Raw genomic sequence first — 17,609 nt, forward strand, 5'->3', positions numbered from 1 at the left:
TGCAACTGTTCGTCTTGTTCTGGCACTTGCTGTTTCTAGAGGATGGAGTTTGCGACAATTGGATGTTAAGAACGCGTTTCTTCACGGCGTTCTGGAAGAGGAAGTATATATGAGACAACCTCCTGGGTATGAAGACAAACAGAGACCACATTATGTCTGCAAATTGGACAAAGCTCTATATGGTCTGAAACAGGCCCCTCGAGCTTGGTATTCACGGTTAAGCTCAAAATTGGTCGCTCTTGGTTTTGTTGCCTCTAAGTCTGACACGTCTTTGTTCATCTATCGAAAGCGTAGTGTCACCATATTCATGCTCATCTATGTGGATGATATCATTGTTGCCAGTTCTTCTCAGGATGCTACTGATGCGCTACTAAGGGACTTAAGCAAGGACTTTGCTCTCAAAGATCTTGGTGACTTGAATTATTTTTTGGGCATTGAAGTTCAGAAAGTTTCTACTGGCATTGTTCTCCATCAAACAAAATATGCTAATGATATATTGCACCGTGTTGGCATGACAGATTGTTCAGGTGTTGTAACGCCGCTCTCCTCGTCAGAGAAGATCACTGCACGTCAAGGCGACTTCATCGGGTCCAGATGATAGCACTAACTACAGAAGTATGGTTGGTGCCCTACAGTATCTTACTCTCACTCGGCCAGATATTTCTTATGCAGTCAACAAAGTTTGTCAGTATCTCCATGCACCTACTACTGCTCACTTGACTGCTGCTAAGCGCATCCTTAGGTATGTTAAGCACACCATCACAGTTGGACTCACAATTGCGAAGTCCCCTTCTTCCATGGTTAGTGCTTTCTCCGATGCAGACTGGGCAGGGTGTATTGATGATCGCCGATCCATCGGGGATTTGCTTTGTGTTCTTTGGACCGAATTTGATCTCCTGGAGTGCTAAGAAGCAAGCTACAGTCTCTCGGTCAAGTACAGAAGCGGAGTATAAATCTGTAGCAAATGCAACAGCTGAGATGATTTGGGTTCAGTCTTTACTCGCTGAACTTGGGGTTAAGTTGACACAGAGACCCTATCTTTGGTGTGATAATTTGGGTGCAACATATTTGTCAGCCAATCCTGTGTTTCATGCTAGAGCAAAACACATCGAAATTGATTTTCACTTTGTTCGAGAATGAGTGTTATGGAGGCAATTGGAGATACGTTTTATTTCTTCTAAAGATCAAGTAGCTGACGGTTTTACGAAGCCACTTCCCTCTCGAGCATTTGAAGACTTCAAGCATAATCTCAACTTGACTAAGTTGTGATTAAGGGAGGGTGTTAGGAAATATGTAAACGTGATCGTATGTGACACGTATTAGATTAGGAGAGTCCTAGTCATATTCATGTATTGCCTTACACGGCATTGTGCCTAATATATATACACGAGTATGAGGCCCTCGGTTGTATCCGAGTAGCCCAAAGTCTACCTGTTCATATTCAGTTTTCACATAGCCTATCTCGACACTTCGTGTCAAGCTCCGAGAGAAATCTCCGATCCTAGCATCACCGGATCTGGCGGTGGAGATGCTCTCTGAGTCGTTCTTCCTCCTTGGAGGCACTGCCCTGGAGCTTTGCACGTGTCGGATAGCTATGCCTCTCGTCTTCTCGCCGACCCTTGGCTCGTATCCTTCTGGGGCTAGGTTGCTGTCATGATGGTGGCCCAGACTTTTGAAGGAGATATGCCCTAGAGGCAATAATAAAGTGGTTATTATTTATATCTTTATGTTTATGATAAATGTTTATATATCATGCTAGAATTGTATTAACCGAAACATTAGTACATGTGTGATATGTAGACAAACAAGAAGTCCCTAGTATGCCTCTTAAACTAGCTTGTTGATTAATGGATGATTAGTTTCATAATCATGAACATTGGATGTTATTAATAACAAGGTTATGTCATTGTATGAATGATGTAATGGACACACCCAATTAAGCGTAGCATAAGATCTCGTCATTAAGTTATTTGCTATAAGCTTTCGATACATAGTTACCTAGTCCTTATGACCATGAGATCATGTAAATCACTTATACCGGAAAGGTACTTTGATTACACCAAACACCACTGCGTAAATGGGTGGCTATAAAGGTGGGATTAAGTATCCGGAAAGTATGAGTTGAGGCATATGGATCAACAGTGGGATTTGTCCATCCCGATGACGGATAGATATACTCTGGGCCCTCTCGGTGGAATGTCGTCTAATGTCTTGCAAGCATATGAATGAGTTCATAAGAGACCACATATCACAGTACGAGTAAAGAGTACTTGTCAGGAAACGAGGTTGAACAAGGTATAGAGTGATACCGAAGATCAAACCTCGGACAAGTAAAATATCGCGAGACAAAGGGAATTGGTATAGTATGTGAATGGTTCATTCGATCACTAAAGTCATCGTTGAATATGTGGGAGCCATTATGGATCTCCAGATCCCGCTATTGGTTATTGGTCGGAGTGAGTACTAAACCATGTCCGCATAGTTCACGAACCGTAGGGTGACACACTTAAAGTTGGATGTTGAAATGGTAGTACTTGAATATGGAATGGAGTTCGAATATTTGTTCGGAGTCCCGGATGAGATCCCGGACATCACGAGGAGTTCCGGAATGGTCCGGAGAATAAGATTCATATATAGGATGTCATTTTATGTGAAATAAAATGTCGCGGAAGGTTCTATGGAAGGTTCTAGAAGGTTCTAGAAAAGTCCGGAAGAAACCACCAAGGAAGGTGGAGTCCACATGGGACTCCACCTCCATGGCCGGCCAACCCTAGTGGGGGAGGAGTCCCAAGTGGACTCCCCCTTAGGGGGCCGCCACCCCCACATGGGAGGTGGAAACCCCACCTTTGGTGGGAGTCCTAGTTGGGCTAGGTTTCCCCCTCTTATGGAAGGTTTTTGGTTCGGGTCTTATTCGAAGACTTGGACACCAACACTTGGGGATCCACCTATATAATGAGGGGCCAAGGGAGGGGGCCGGCCACCCCAAGACCACAAGCTGGCCGCCCCCCTTGAAGTGGCCGGCCACCCCCTCCCAAACCCTAGCCACCCCCCTCTCCTCCATATCTCCCGCGTAGCTTAGCGAAGCTCCGCCGGACTTCTACACCGCCACCGACACCACGCCGTCGTGCTGTCAGATTCAAGAGGAGCTACTACTTCCGCTGCCCGCTGGAACGGGAGGTGGACGTCGTCTTCATCAACAACCGAACGTGTGACCGAGTACGGAGGTGCTGCCCGTTCGTGGCGCCGGAACCGATCGTGATCAAGATCTTCTACGCGCTTTTGCAAGCGGCAAGTGAACATCTACCGCAGCAACAAGAGCCTCATCTTGTAGGCTTTGGAATCTCTTCAAGGGTGAGACTCGATAATCCCCTCGTTGCTACCGTCTTCTAGATTGCATCTTGGCTTGGATTTCGTGTTTGCGGTAGGAAATTTTTTGTTTTCTATGCAACGTTATCCTACAGTGGTATCAGAGCCGTGTCTATGCATAGATGGTTGCACGAGTAGAACACAATGGTTTGTGGGCGTTGATGCTCTTGTTATCTTTAGTTTGAGTACTTTGCATCTTTGTGGCATAGTGGGATGAAGCGGCTCGGACTAACTTTACATGACCGCGTTCATGAGACTTGTTCCTCGTTCGACATGCAACTTGTATTGCATAAGAGGCTTTGCGGGTGTCTGTCTCTCCTACTATAGTGAAGATTCAATTTACTCTTCTATTGAAAACATTAGTATCAACATTGTGGTTCATGTTCGTAGGTAGATTAGATCTCTCTCGAAAACCCTAAACCACGTAAAATATGCAAACCAAATTAGAGACGTCTAACTTGTTTTTGCAGGGTTTGGTGATGTGATATGGCCATAATGTGATGATAAATATGTATGAGATGATCATTATTGTATTGTGGCAACCGGCAGGAGCCTTATGGTTGTCTTTAAATTTCATGTTGAGTAGTATTTCAAAGTAGTTATAATAGTTGCTACATGGAGGAAAATCATGAAGACGGCGTCATTGACCTTGACGCTACGCCGACGATGATGAAGATCATGCCCGCAGATGATGGAGATCATGTCCGTGCTTTGGAGATGAAGATCAAAGGCGCAAAGACAAAAGGGCCATATCATATCACATATGAACTGCATGTGATGTTAATCCTTTTATGCATCTTATTTTGCTTAGATCGCGACGGTAGCATTATAAGATGATCCCTCACTAAAATCTCAAGATAATAAAGTGTTCATCCTTAGTAGCACCGTTGCCAAGACTTGTCGTTTCGAAGCATCTCGTGATGATCGGGTGTGATAGAATCAACAAGTGCATACAACGGGTGCAAGACAGTTTTGCACATGCGGATACTAAGGTGGCCTTGACGAGCCTAGCATGTACAGACATGGTCTCGGAACACGTGATACCGAAAGGTAGAGCATGAATCATATGGTTGATATGATGAACACTTTGAGTGTTCGCCATTGAAGTCACACCTTTTCTCGTGATGATCGGGTTTAGGTGCGGTGGATTTGGTTCGTGTGATCACTAAGACAATGCGAGGGATATTGTTTTGAGTGGGAGTTCACTTAGTTTTTTAATTGTGTTGAATTAAAATTTGAACTCAATTTGTCATAAACTTAGTCTAAACTATTGCAAATATATGTTGTAGAGATGGCGTCCCCAATCAATTTTAATCAGTTCCTAGAGAAAGAGAAACTTAAGAGCAACGGTAGCAACTTCACCGACTGGTTCCGTCATGTGAGGATCTTCCTCTCTGGCGGAAATCTGCAATTTGTGCTTGATGCACCGCTAGGTGACCCTCCTGCAGAAACTGAAACCGATGAAGTAAAAGCTGTTTACGCGACTCGGAAAACTCGGTACTCTCAAGTTCAGTGTGCCATCCTGTGCGATGCGGAATCCGATCTTCAAAAACGTTTTGAGCACCACGATCCTCATGAGTTGATGAATGAGCTGAAAGCTATATTCGAGACTCATGCGGCCGTGGAATGCTATGAAGCATCGAAACATTTCTTCAGCTGTATGATGGAAGAAGGCAGCTCCGTTAGTGCGCACATGCTGGCCATGACCGGGCATGCGAAGAAACTCAGTGACTTGGGAATAGTGATTCCTAATAGACTGGGGATTAATCGTGTCCTTCAATCACTGCCACCAAGTTACAAGAACTTTGTGATGAACTACAATATGCAGAACATGAACAAGGAGTTACCTGAACTCTTTGGCATGCTAAAAGCTGCTGAGATTGAGATCAAGAAAGAGCACCAAGTGTTGATGGTCAACAAGACCACCAGTTTCAAGAAACAGGGCAAGTCTAAGGGAAAATTCAAGAAGGGTGGCAAGAAAGCTGCCACGCCTCCTATGAAACCTAAGAACGGCCCTAAGCACGATCTCGAGTGCTATTATCGCAAGGAGAAGGGACAACTGGAAGCGTAATTGCTCCAAGTATCTCGGCTGATCCGAAGAGCGGCCTTGTCAAGAAGAAGAAAGAAGGTATATCCGATATACATGTTATAGATGTTTATCTCAACGGTTCTCGTTCTAGTACACTGGGTATTGGCTACTGGGTCGGTGGCTCATATCTGTAACTCGAAACAGGAACTAAAGAATAAACGAAGACTACTGAAAGATGAAGTGACGATGCGCGTTGGAAATGGATCCAAAGTCGATGTGATCGCTGTCGGCACACTTCCTCTACATCTACCTTCGGGATTAGTTTTGAGCCTAAATAATTGTTATTTTGTACCCGCGTTGAGCATGAACATTATATCTGGATCTTGTTTAATGCAAGACGGTTATTCATTCAAGTCTGAGAATAATGGTTGTTCTATTTTTATGAATAATATCTTTTATGGTCGAGCACCACAAAAGAATGGCTTATTTCTGTTAGATCTCGATAGTAGTGATACGCATATACATAACATTGATGCTAAGCAAATTAAATTAAATGATAATTCTACTTATATGTGGCACTGTCGTCTTGGTCATATTGGAGTGAAACGCATGAAGAAACTCCATCTTGATGGATTACTTGAATCACTTGACTTTGAGTCACTTGATAGATGCGAAGCATGTCTAATGGGAAAAATGACAAAGACTCCATTTTACGGTATGATGGAGCGAGCTCTTGACTTATTGGAAATCATACATACCGATGTATGTGGACCAATGAGTGTAGCATCGCGCGGTGGTTATCGTTATGTTCTAACCTTCACAGATGATCTGAGTAGATATGGGTATATCTATTTCATGAAACATAAATCCGAAACTTTCGAGAAGTTTAAGGAATTTCAAAGTGAAGTAGAAAATCAACGTAACAAGAAGATCAAATTTCTACGATCTGATCGTGGAGGTGAATATCTGAGTTATGAGTTTGGCATGCATTTAAAGAAATGCGGAATACTTTCACAATTGACACCGCCGGGAACACCTCAACGAAACGGTGTGTCCGAACGTCGTAATCGAACTCTCTTAGATATGGTTCGTAGTATGATGTCTCTTACTGATTTGCCGTTATCATTTTGGAGTTATGCATTAGAGACAGCCGCATTCACTTTAAATAGAGCACCATCAAAATCCGTAGAAACGACACCGTATGAATTATGGTTTAACAAGAAACCTAAGTCAGTCGTTCTGAAAGTTTGGGGTTGCGAAGCCTATGTAAAGAAGTTACAACCGGACAAGCTAGAACCCAAAGCGGAGAAATGCGTCTTCATAGGATACCCTAAGGAAACTATAGGGTACACTTTCTATCACAGATCCGAAGGCAAAATCTTTGTTGCTAAGAACGGAACCTTTCTTGAGAAAGAATTTCTCACTAAAGAAGTGACTGGAAGAAAAGTAGAACTCGATGAGATTGATGAATCTATACTCGTTGATCGAGTAGCGCGATCTGGAAGTTGTACTGTACCGCCTACACCGGCAACAGAGGAAGCTAATGATAATGATCATGAAACTTCGAACGAGGAAACTACTAAACCTCGCAGATCGACAAGGGAACGTGCCACTCTGATTGGTATGATCCTTGTCTAAATGTCATGATTGTGGATAACAATGATGAGGACCACTGACGTATGAAGAAGCGATGATGAGCCCAGATTCCAACAAATGGCAAGAAGCCATGAAATCCGAAATGGGATCCATGTATGATAACAAAGTATGGACTTTGGTAGACTTACACGATAGCCGAAAGGCTGTCGAAAATAAATGGATCTTCAAGAGAAAAACAAATGCCGATGGTAATATTATCGTCTATAAAGCTCGACTTGTCGCGAAGGGTTTCCGACAAATTCAAGGAGTTGACTACGATGAGACTTTCTCACTGTAGCGAAGCTAAAATCTGTAAGGATTTTGTTAGCAATAGCTGCATTTTTCGATTATGAGATTTGGCGAGATGGATGTCAAAACGGCGTTCCTTAATGGAGACATTGAGGAAGAGTTGTATATGGTACAACCCAAAGGTTTTGTCGATCCTAAAAATGTCGACAAAGTATGCAAACTTCAGCGTTCAATCTATGGACCTAAGCAAGCATCAAGAAGTTGGAACCGACGCTTTGATAAGGTGATCAAAGACTTCGGGTTTATACAAGGTCATGGAGAGGCTTTGTATTTACAAGAAAGTGAGTGGGAGCTCAGTAGCATTCCCGATATTATATGTAGATGACATATTATTGATCGGGAATGATATAGAACTATTAAGCGATGTTAAAAGTTATTTGAATAATAGTTTTTCAATGAAAGACCTTGGTGAAGCATCATATATATTAGGCATCAAGATTTATAGAGATAGATCAAGACGCCTAATAAGGCTATCACTGAGTACATATCTGGACAAGATTCTAAAGAAGTTTAGAATGGACGAAAGTAAGAAAGGGTTCTTACCTATGTTACGAGGCAAGGTATTGAGTAAGACTCAAGGACCGGCTACGGCGAGAGAAGAAAGAGAAAGGATGAGTAATATCCCTATGCCTCGGATAGGATCTATCATGTATGCCATGCTATGTACTAGACCGGATATAGCACATGTCGTTAGTTTGACTAGCAGATATCAAAGTGATCCAGGAATGGAACACCTGGACAAGCGGTCAAGAATATCTGAAGTACTTGAAAAGAACTAAGGATATGTTTCTTTGTTATGGAGGTGACCAAGAGCTCGTTGTAAATGGTTACACCGATGCAAGTTGGAACACTGATCCCGATGACTCTAAGTCACAATGCAGGTACGTGTTTATATTGAATGGTGCTGCAAATGGTGGGCAAGCTCGAAGCGGTGCACGGTGGCGAAGTCTTCAACAGAATCAGAGTACATAGCGGCTTCAGAGGCTTCATCAGGAGCGGTATGGATGAAGAGGTTCATTGTAGAGCTCGGTGTGGTTCCTAGTGCATTGGACCCATTAATCATTTACTGTGATAACATGGGTGCCATCGCCAATGCACAAGAGCCAAGGTCACACAAGAGGCTGAAGCATATCAAGCTGCGTTACCACTCGATTCGCGAGTACATCGAAGATGGAGAAGTAAAGATTTGCAAAGTACACACTGATCTGAATGTAGCAGATCCGTTGACTAAAGCTCTCCCTAGGGCAAAGCATGACCAACACCAGAATGCCATGGGTGTTAGGTATATTACAATGTAATCTAGATTATTGACTCTAGTGCAAGTGGGAGACTGAAGGAGATATGCCCTAGAGGCAATAATAAAGTGGTTATTATTTATATCTTTATGTTTATGATAAATGTTTATATATCATGCTAGAATTGTATTAACCGAAACATTAGTACATGTGTGATATGTAGACAAACAAGAAGTCCCTAGTATGCCTCTTAAACTAGCTTGTTGATTAATGGATGATTAGTTTCATAATCATGAACATTGGATGTTATTAATAACAAGGTTATGTCATTGTATGAATGATGTAATGGACACACCCAATTAAGCGTAGCATAAGATCTCGTCATTAAGTTATTTGCTATAAGCTTTCGATACATAGTTACCTAGTCCTTATGACCATGAGATCATGTAAATCACTTATACCGGAAAGGTACTTTGATTACACCAAACACCACTGCGTAAATGGGTGGCTATAAAGGTGGGATTAAGTATCCGGAAAGTATGAGTTGAGGCATATGGATCAACAGTGGGATTTGTCCATCCCGATGACGGATAGATATACTCTGGGCCCTCTCGGTGGAATGTCGTCTAATGTCTTGCAAGCATATGAATGAGTTCATAAGATACCACATATCACAGTACGAGTAAAGAGTACTTGTCAGGAAACGAGATTGAACAAGGTATAGAGTGATACCGAAGATCAAACCTCGGACAAGTAAAATATCGCGAGACAAAGGGAATTGGTATAGTATGTGAATGGTTCATTCGATCACTAAAGTCATCGTTGAATATGTGGGAGCCATTATGGATCTCCAGATCCCGCTATTGGTTATTGGTCGGAGTGAGTACAAAACCATGTCCGCATAGTTCACGAACCGTAGGGTGACACACTTAAAGTTGGATGTTGAAATGGTAGTACTTGAATATGGAATGGAGTTCGAATATTTGTTCGGAGTCCCGGATGAGATCCCGGACATCACGAGGAGTTCCAGAATGGTCCGGAGAATAAGATTCATATATAGGATGTCATTTTATGTGAAATAAAATGTCGCGGAAGGTTCTATGGAAGGTTCTAGAAGGTTCTAGAAAAGTCCGGAAGAAACCACCAAGGAAGGTGGAGTCCACATGGGACTCCACCTCCATGGCCGGCCAACCCTAGTGGGGGAGGAGTCCCAAGTGGACTCCCCCTTAGGGGGCCGGCCACCCCCCCATATGGGAGGTGGAAACCCCACCTTTGGTGGGAGTCCTAGTTGGGCTAGGTTTCCCCCTCTTATGGAAGGTTTTTGGTTCGGGTCTTATTCGAAGACTTGGACACCAACACTTGGGGATCCACCTATATAATGAGGGGCCAAGGGAGGGGGCCGGCCACCCCAAGACCACAAGCTGGCCACCCCCCTTGAAGTGGCCGGCCACCCCCTCCCAAACCCTAGCCACCCCCCTCTCCTCCATATCTCCCGCGTAGCTTAGCGAAGCTCCGCCGGACTTCTACACCGCCACCGACACCACGCCGTCGTGCTATCGGATTCAAGAGGAGCTACTACTTCCGCTGCCCGCTGGAACGGGAGGTGGGCGTTGTCTTCGTCAACAACCGAACGTGTGACCGAGTACGGAGGTGCTGCCCGTTCGTGGCGCCGGAACCGATCGTGATCAAGATCTTCTACGCGCTTTTGCAAGCGGCAAGTGAACGTCTACCGCAGCAACAAGAGCCTCATCTTGTAGGCTTTGGAATCTCTTCAAGGGTGAGACTCGATAATCCCCTCGTTGCTACCGTCTTCTAGATTGCATCTTGGCTTGGATTTCGTGTTTGCGGTAGGAAATTTTTTGTTTTCTATGCAACGTTATCCTACAACTTTGCTGCCTGGACGTCCTGGGGTGGCCTTGGCTTGCGTTGCTCTTCGACCACGGGGGTGGCACACCAGTGACATCCTCTCAGACTCGGCTATCCGACGCCCTTCGTCTGTGCTTGGTCTCAACGGCACATTGCCCTTCGGCTTTGCTAACGGCACACCGCTATCGTCGCACGGTCTCGGCTATCCGACGCCCTTCGACCGTGCCAGTGACGCTTCTTGGTGTGCTCATGTCTGGTCTCCACGTATTCAGCTACCTATTTTGTTGGGCTGCTTGCCTCCGGCGTTGAGGTTCTCACCGGAGATCCTCCTTGGCGGCCGGCTTGAGGTCCTCGAGGTGGCTTGCTGGTTATGACTCTGCTCCGGTTCGTGCTTGCAGCGTGACTCGACTCTGCATCGCCCTTCGGCCACGGGGGTCGGCACACCGGTGTCATCGCCCCAGTCTCGGCTATCCGACGCCCTTCGACTATGATTGGTCTTGGTTTTGCAGGTCCTTCGTCGCCGCCCAACGCTCACCCTGCTAGGTCGTGGTGCTTGTCACTTGAGGTTCTAGCCTCCCGGGGGGTTCGGTTGGCTTGTGATGCTAACCTCCCTCTGCCTTTTTGTGTTCCCTTGCTTCTAGTTTGCCCCTGTTGTTTTTTTTTTTGTCTTCTACTCCTTTGTAACCCCCTATAAATTCTCTAATCTGGTTGTAAGAACTTGGGCCTACCAGGCTACTTTCGTGGAATGCAACAAGCGGTGGGATTTTCCCTCCCGTCAATCTCGAAAAAAAAGAATTGAGGCATAATTTCCTGCTCGTGTATTTCAGATAGAAATGTGCACGGATTACAGGACAGGAAAAGTTTCCCCGCAAAAAAAGAAGATTACAGGACTGATAAATGAACAGATTTCTGGGAGCTGAATAAAATCAGTGGAATCTCACTGTGTAATAGTCTGAATCCAAAAGCAAGCACAGAAGAAGGCTGCCGGAACACATATTTATATTTACCAGAATGTTTTTAACTGGAGACCAACCCATGGAAGTGCCACCATCAGGCTATCATCAAGTTCAACATCCACCACCGAAATTGCCAAATGAAATACACCCAAGCAAGAAAATGAATCGCTACATAGATATGGCAAAAGGAATAACTACTGGTAGCGCCGGCGTCAACTCTAGGAGCATGATGGGACAGTTTCAGGAGCATTATATTTGTGACGAAGAGGGGCATGTCAAGCGGCGGCGGAGAACATCGGCGAAGAGGAACGGCAGATTTTTTTTCTCTTGATGGGAGGAAGGGCGAGCGACTCAACCGGTTGCTCTCGTGCAGCCCAAGTAGGGACATCCAGGCCCATGCGTAGAAAATACGGGAGACAGACAGATAGGCCCAACCAGCTACACGATAGAGAGCAACCTGGGGAGAAATAGAGGTGACGTTGCTTGCTGTGAGATCAACAAAATATGGTCATCTATTAAGAAAAAGAAGATATATGTTGCTCACAGGAGGTAGGGGTGGCTCTGCCATGTAGGGCTTTGTCAAGTCCCGCGTTGGAGCTATATGGCGTGTTGTTTCTAAGGTTCATGCAAGAATTCACTGCACAAATAAAATCCAAGATGCAGTGCCAGCAAATAATACTATCAAGAGAGGATCCAGTGTACAAAATGTGTGTTTTGTAGCTTTGGTCCGCCCATGAATATTTTTCAAGCTCCGCCACCGGAGTCTGGGCCAAGGTGGCTAGTGGCTGGCACTCTGGTTTATATTATGTCCATATTTCAAGCAGGGCGTCTTTGCATTTTTAAATTAATTTTGAACGTATTATAAAATGTTAAAATTTCTGTAAAAATACCGGACAACCATCTTGATGTTTTATGTGTTCGCAAAATAGTTTCACGAAAAACCAATATTTTCTGTGGTTATGTGTAAAAAAACATAATATTTGGTGCACACAAGGCATTTCCTTGTCTTTTGTTGTTTACAGAGAACACAAAAAATATTGGTATTCCACGAAACTTGGCATGCGCATATAGAATGTCGATATATACACGCCAAATTTTTGTTTCAAATATTTTTTTTGTAGCAGGAACATATACACCTAAGATCAAATGTGCATTTCCACATATAGAATGGATAACTTTGATCTTTGTTTACTATATAAACCACACCTTAAAATGTTATATTATTGTTCCTATTTTAAGTATTTTTTCTGCATAAAACTATCCTTCATGTACTTGTGGTTAGTCGATCATAGTGGCATTACCCCACACACCAAATTTATAGTCTTCTCTTTGATTGCTCAGGATCATCAAAGACAAGATGATGTACACAATCCGAAGCATACATATATACTGTCCAGCGACGTTGGTACGGCTAGCCAGAGGCTCCACACGTAGATGTCGGCGACGTTGGTACGGCGGTCGCCCTCAGGTACACCGTCACAGCTAGACCGACCGGGTCATGCATGTTCGTTTCCTTTCCTTGTGCCGCACGCCGCGGGGTAATTGTGCGAGTTCCACAAGTTAATACTCGTGCGAACTTTCTTTTCCAAAGGTGCTGCTGATGCCCCGTGGACTAGAGCGACGCTCGTCCTTCGGCAATGGTTCTTTGGAACGACCCAACAGGCACGTGAATATCCATCAAAGGCATTTCGTTACGCATCCCATGTCTAGTTTTGTCTAAGTCGCTGGTCGAGTATCATTCGCCGGCACTATGACGACCACTCTGTCCTCTCCGCTCTCGTCGCAGCTACCTAGCTAAACAAAAGAGCTATATACCTATAGGTGTCTCGAGTGTAAGAGAAACCTAGGTAGCTATATATGGCGATCATGAAGTTGCAAATAATGGTCGAAATAATATGCTTCACCTACGGAAGCATGTGGCTTCTTCGTACTTTCGAAATTTATAGTGTCTAAAAGCAAATGATAATTATATGCTTCACCTACGGAGCAGCACTATGAACTTATTGAAACCGGCTCCTCTAACACTGAGAAGGAAAGTTAGAGAAACTACAGTATTCCAACTTCTCTCTTCAAATTTATACTATTTAACTCTAATATAATTCAAATTAACTTATATCGTGCAAATTTAAGGTATGTATTCACAGCTATTACTTGCAACCAAAACTATGGTGCAAAAAAATAGTTTAGATGATTTGTGCTACAGTAATATTCTACAGTGTAAAATAAGGTATTTAATGACCGCATACCCTGACATTATATACACTTATAATTTTAGATCAATACATTATACAAATACAAGTTGGAACCATATAGCATAATTGTGGGGCCCCGGACTTACCAGTCCAGAACTCCTGTTATGCATACAATTTCACGATCCCAAGATCATTCCATCGTGAATACATAACCGAACTGATACCAGATTGTATCATCCATTACAGTACCGAAATAACATTAATACGGAAGTCTTACATCATAGGCCATCAAGGCCGAAGTTCAACAAACAGCAGCGGAATTTATTTGACTTCAAACAGCGGTGGAACCCACGTCAGGCCTTTAGCCTACATGCGGCTGACTGGGAGAGCATCCTAGTTCGCGTCTTCGGCGTCGTACTCTTCTTCTTCGTAGTACTCCTCTTCAAAGTCTGGCCAAGTAAATAGCCAGGACAACAATGCCAATGAGTACGTTTGAATGTACTCGCAAACCACCTTAGGGAGAAATAAAGGATATGCAATATGGCAGTAGCAAGGAACAGGCACTAAACTAGGGCGACAAGGAGCGAGAGGTGTGGTTCCTCTCGAGAGTATGACATCTAAATACCTTTGTTGAAAAACCTTTTTGAGAACAAGATTATTTGAAGACTAATAGGTAAGGAAGACCCGTTTTCTTTTTCCGGCCATCGGAATGACCAAAACAATTTCAACTTTCCACCGTACCTCTCAGGTACATCTCCACCAGTCCCACTGGTATCTTTCCGTACCTCCCAGGTACATTTCCAAAAACTTTTTGGAAAACATATTTGTAAAACAAAACTTCCCTTTAATGCCACGTACCGCCATTCCCATGTCCATAACCGCGGACACGGCTATTCGAATAGTTTTCACTCTGTAGAGGTCGTACACTTTCCCCACAAGATCCGATAAATCCGCCGGGATCATCCCTGGTTCACCAAGCGTCAAAACGCGGGGTTCGGATAACCGATCGTAGTTTTTCGCTTGCTCGTCTTAGCCTAAGACATGCCGCCTAGAGTGGTACCTCCCAACACCAGAGTCCGAGGGGTCGTTTACCCAGGAGTAGCAAATTCCCCGACCAGCTCGACCCTCCGGAATGCCGCGACCAACTGCGGGGCATTATTCAATGGGAGCTCATAGGTTGTACCCCTGCCATCTAAAGAGAAGGAAAGGCGTCCCCAGTACGTCGGGAAGGCCCGGTCGATAGGTGTCCATGCTCGGACTACCCCTTACACTTGCAGGACTCAAACTAAGGCGAGACAAACTACTACGCTACGCCCCGTGCCCACTTTGGGGTAATGTGGTTGCACTGTCTTTTAGTCCGGGTGAGTACTTAGGCGCTAAAGTTTTCGAAAACATTTTCTTTCCTCCACTTGCCTCCAGCAAAACTTCTTTTGCAAACATTTTTTTCTTTTCAAAACTCACACTTGGGCAGGGTTGCCCCATTCCAAGGTTTTCGAAGAACTTCCTTTCTTGAAACCTTTTTCATAAAACATCTTTTTCAAAGGGCTCCAAACCTATAGTCCAAATTCCCTTTGAAAAGAGGCGACAAGTGCGATGAGGTGGTAAGCACCATATCACTAATAGAGGTGTGATCAGCAGGTACCAACAAGGACTGCACCCTAAGGGTGGATTAAAAAAACTCCGGGTGGCACTAACCACCAACATAAAAAGACATGCACTTTATAAAACCTGCAATAATGCAAGAGTAATATATATGGGATCAGAGATGCATCAAGAGGTGGCTTGCCTAGATCAGCAAAGTGCCCCTGGTCTTCCTCTTCAATCCCTCCAAAGTCTCCTCCTCCTTCGTTTCCGACGGTGTTCGAATCTAGCGTCGCAAAAAGAAAACAACAAGCCATACCCAATCAACAAATCACACCAGAATAATTCACACAAAAATTTGGGAAAATTACAGTATGTAAAGGCTCACTAATGCAAGCTACTGAAAGTGGTTTCACCCATTTATGATTTTTAAAACAAAAGATATGATTTTTGCAAATTCCAGAATTGACTTAGGAACCATTTAAAGGTCTAAATCTTTCTGTAAGTCACAAAAATGCATGCAGCATACCTACTGAAATCTAATAACATGTAGAACACACATGCACAAGAATCACTTTCAAATAAACTTTTAAATAATTTAGACAATTTAAATGGGACAGAAACCAGAGCATACAAACAGCAAGCCACACCAGTATCAGAGCATCATCAACCAACACCAAACATACACCTGGATAGGTGAGACTAAATGTGAACTAACCCCACTGGTTTGACATTTTTCTGATTTGTAAAATATTTTATAAAAATCAAATACTGAAAAGATATACTGTTTTAGTAATTAAATTCTTGGAATTAAACTATAACTCTTAAAAATATTTCCATTGGCACAAAATTACCCTATAGATATATCTACCAGTAGCACTTGGGTTTGTCTCAAAATCTATTTTGGTTTTCAAACTAAAAATCATTTTCTGGCTCTCTGGACAGATCTTGTTTGCTAAAACAATTTAAATCCAGGAAGCTCCTGCATGTGGGACTAGTGCCAAAATGAAGCTATCTACATACACTTCACAACCAAATTGACCTCATGCAGAAAGGTTGCATAAATATCACACACCAAATAAATCACACAATCAGATACTTTTTAGGTTTGTATTTTTCAGCACATATTCACAGCACTAAATCACATGCATGCAATTGTATATGGTTAAGAAAACATCTGTGAGCATGTAGGAACTTGAATCAACTTATTTGGTCACTGGATGAATTTGTGGTGATTTAAAAACTAAGCAGGGAATTTCTGGTAGGTTAAAAAGGTGAAAAGGGGAAAGGAAATCGGGCCGAGGGCTGCTGGGCTCGGCCAGATGCGGCCAAAGAAGGCTGCGGCCGCGGGAAGCCATCCCGCTTGAATGCGGGGACGTGGCGGGCCACGTTGGCACCTGGGCCCGCATGGATGTGCATGCACCCGTTGGATCAAATCCAACGGTGCATGCCACCTTCGTTCTCCTCGACGCGGCCAAGAGGCCGGTGGCAAACCCTGGCTACTTCTGGTGGCTCGGGTGCTCACCTCCGGTCGCAGAAATCGGCGGGGTCGGGCGCGTTGGACGCGGAAGATAGAGGACTTTCGAGCGGTGGTCCTGGCGGGCAAAACAGAGATGGCCTCAGAGGCGGGTGACGGCGACGCAGACATCGGAGACGGGACGGAGGGCTCACCTAGGAGTGGCTCGGGGCTGGTCTGGGGTGTCGAGGAGGTCGCGGTGGGTCGGGGCAGAGGAGTCGTCGATGTAGACCTTGCATGCAGAGCTTCCAGCACCGGCCCGGACAGCAACACTTGCGACGGTTGAACTCGACGGTCACGGTGGCGCGCGGCGACGGCGACAGAGCTCGACGGAGGCGACTACCGGGCAGGTTCCTAGCAAGAAAAGGGGCAGCGTTAGGGACTCTAGATAAGAATAGATACGGCACAGAGAGGGGAGGAACGGTGGAGAGGTGTGACGGCAACCACCACCATCTGCGGAGGTGTCGGCCGGTGAGCACGAGCGACAGGGAGGGAGACGAGGCTTCTCCTTTAGGAAGGGGCCAGTGGAGTGGAAGAGAGGTATGTTGGCGAGAGGTGGAGTTCTGGAGATGGTCCTGCCCTTATATCCAAGGCGACGCGCCCACGGTGAGCCAAGTGCACGCACCGGCATGGAGAAGGCGTGGCGGCTCGTCACTGGGAAGGATGGGCGGCGTGGATACGTGTCTGATGCGCGGTTAGGGTTTTTGGAGGGACGCCGACGTCAGGAGCGTGAGGGAAACGGACGGGAAGGAGAGGTCACGTCCGTCTGTGACGTGTTCGACAGAATGCCAGCGGGGTGGCGAGCTCGATGGCGTGCATACCAGGGCGTGGGAAGGTCTCTTCGTCCGTGTGCGTGTGTGTTGTGCACGTACACACTACCGTACCAAGTCAGAAGGGGACGAGGAGGGAGCGCGGCGTCACGGG

This window comes from Lolium perenne, chromosome 1 (assembly GCF_019359855.2).
Source record: "Lolium perenne isolate Kyuss_39 chromosome 1, Kyuss_2.0, whole genome shotgun sequence".
NCBI classification, from domain to species: domain Eukaryota; kingdom Viridiplantae; phylum Streptophyta; class Magnoliopsida; order Poales; family Poaceae; genus Lolium; species Lolium perenne.